Source organism: Cebus imitator, unplaced genomic scaffold (genome assembly GCF_001604975.1).
Source record: "Cebus imitator isolate Cc_AM_T3 unplaced genomic scaffold, Cebus_imitator-1.0 Scaffold947, whole genome shotgun sequence".
NCBI lineage: Eukaryota > Metazoa > Chordata > Mammalia > Primates > Cebidae > Cebus > Cebus imitator.
In genome coordinates, this window is record NW_016108262.1 from 99,614 (window position 1) to 102,788 (window position 3,175).

Below are 3,175 nucleotides of genomic sequence, written 5' to 3' on the forward strand. Positions count from 1 at the left end.
ATTCCCTCTTACCCCACATGTCCCATAGGGTGACCAACTGGGGCCCCAGTGGATACTGCACCTTCAGTGGCTGTGAATCACCATTGAGAAATCACAAGCTTAGGGAACCTGAATCTTCTATAGTGGGCAACTAGCATGCCTGCCCTTTGCCCTATTGGGTAAAGTTATTATACTGGACAGTAAACATATATGCCTTTCTCTTAAGAGGCTCTCAATCTCTATCTTCAAATGTTTGGCATATACATACCTTATGAAAGAATTCAGAACAAAGGCTAATCAGTGCCTCTGCTCACAAGATATGCAAAAATGCAAGAGACTCACAGGGGAATTTTCTCCCAATGTTATTCAGGAAAAGATTTTCACCAGATACCCAAATGATGTCCTGTAGACTGCTGATTCTCACCTGGAGAACTAATAAACATGCATATTCCGGAGCCCCACCTCAGAGATTTGATTCAGTAGGTCTGGAGTGCAGCCTGACAATATGCATTGCTTAAAGATCCCAAGTGAAGTTGATTCTGGTTTTCCTGCATTCCCTTTCTGCACTGTCATAGGATGACAACTTATTTAACTGATGTGGAGGAATTGGAATTATAATTGTAGGAAAAGATGGTGACAAACCTCACATGAAAAAAAACAAAGAAAAAAATGGAAGGAAGTAAAGAGGAGAGAAGTTGGTTTGCTCTTACTCATGGTGAACAATACAAGGATTTGAATTTCAGGCTGTGTACAAGACAGGAATTTCTACCTTTGACTTTCCACTGGGAGGTAATAAGACTATTTTGCTTCCTAAGCCTAAGACTCAGAACTGGGGAGCTGTGATCCTAGTCAATAGCTTAATTTAAAGGGTAAAATATATGATTAATAAAATGTCTCTCTACTCATTCTCCTATTAAACCCCAGTTCACCCTGCCCTTAGGATCCAGAAAGCTTCCTGAATGGGTAGTAATAGATTTCTCCTCTCAAGTAACATTTATCTATTGACATAGTATGTTTAAGACATGCATGTTCATACTGGCATTTGTCATATCGACAACACCAAGAGTTTTAGGTGAGAAATTTTTCTATGACTTTTATGTTATCCTGAGAAATTAGGCCAAATTATAGCTTCGTTTTTAAAATACAGTTTTCATCCACATGAGTCTCTGGAGATATCAACATGTATCTAATTATGTATGTATGTATGTATGATTTTTGAGACAGAGTCTCACTCTGTTGCCAGGCTGCAGTGCAGTGGCGCGATCTCAGCTCACAGCAACCTCCACCTCCCAGAGGGATTCTCCTGCCTCAGCCTCCCGAGAAGCCAGAACTACAGGCACACGCCACCATGCCCAGCTAATATTTATATTTTTAGTAGAGATGGGGTTTCACCATGTTGGCCAGGATGGTCTCGAACTCCTGACTTCGTGATCCACCAGCCTCAGCCTCCCAAAGTGCTAGGATTACAGGCATGAGCCACCATGCCTGGCCTATTTATTATTTTTTTAAGCATGACATGGAATATGTTATAAATTTGATGCCCTTTGTATTAGTCCGTTTTCATGCTGTTTTGAAGAAATACCCAAGACTGAGTAATTTATAAAGGAGAGAGGTTTAATTGACTCACAGTTTCACAGGGCTGGGTAGGCCTGAGGAGACTTACAATCGTGGTGGAAGGGGATGCCAACATGTCCTTCTTCACATGATAGCAGCAAGGAGAAGTGCAAAGCAAAAGTGCGGAAAGTCCCTTATAAAACCATCAGATCTCATGAGAACTCACTCACTATCATGAGAACAGCATAGAGTAACTTCCCCCATGATTCACTTACCTCCTACCAGGCCCCTCCCACAATACATGGGGATTATGAGAACTACAATTCAAGATGAGATTTGAGTGGGGACACAGCCAAACCATATCATTCCACTCCTAGCACCTCTCAAATTTCATGTCCTCACATTTCAAAACACAATCATGCTTTCCCAACAATCCCCCAAAGTCTTAGCTAATTCCACCATTAACTCAAAAGTCCAAGTCCAAAGTCTCATGTGAGACAAAGCATGTCCCTTCTGCCTATTAGCCTGTAAAATCAAAAGCAAGTTAGTTATTTCCTAGATACAATGGAGGTACAGGCATTGGGTAAATATGCCCTTTCCAAATGGTAGAAATTGCCAAAAACAAAGGGGCTATAGGCCCCATGCAAGTGTGAAATCCAACAGGGAAGTCATTAAACCTTAAAGCCTCAAAATGATCTCCTGTGACTCCTTGTCTCACATCCAGGTTATGCTGAGACAAGAGGTGGGCTCCTACAACCTTGAGCAGCTTTGCCCCTGTGGATTTGCAGGGTACAGCCCCGCTCCCAGCTGCCTTTACAGGCTCGAATTGATTGCCTGTGGCTTTTCCAGGTACATGATGTAAGCTGTCATTTGATCTACCATTTTGGGTCTGGAGGATGGAGGCCCTCTTCTCACAGCTCCACCAGGCAGTACTCCAGTGGGGACTCCATATGAAGGCTCTAATCCCACATTTCCCTTCTGCACTACCCTAGTAGAGGTTCTCCATGAGGGCTTTTCCTCTGCAGCAAACTTCTGCCTGGACATCCAGGCATTTCCATACATCCACTGAAATGTAGGCAGAGGTTCCCAAACCTCAATTCTTGACTTCCACGCACCCACAGGCTCAACACCATGGGGAAGCTGCCAAGGCTTGGGGCTTGTACCCTCTGAAGCCATGGCCCAAGCTGTACCTTAGCCCCTTTTAGCCATAGTTGGAATGCCTGGGACACAGGGCAACAAGTCCCCAGGATGCACACAGCAGGGGTAGAGGGGGGGCCTGGGCCTGGCCCACAAAACCATTTTTTTCTCCTGGGTCTCTGGGCTTGCGATGGTAGGTGCTGCCTTGAAGGTCCTTGACATGCCCTGGAGACATTTTCCCCACTGCTTTGGTGATTAACATTTAGCTCCTCGTTACTTATGCAAATATCTACAGCTGGCTTGAATTCCTCCCCAGAAATTTGATTTTTCTTTTTTATCACATTGTCAGGCTACAAAATTTCCAAACTTTTATGGTCTGCTTCCTCTTGAACACTTTGCCACTTAGAAATTTCTTCTGCCAGATACCCTAAATCACTCTCTCAAGTTCAAACTTCCCTGGATCTCTAGGGCAGGGGCAAAATGCCATCAGTCTCTTTGCTAAAAC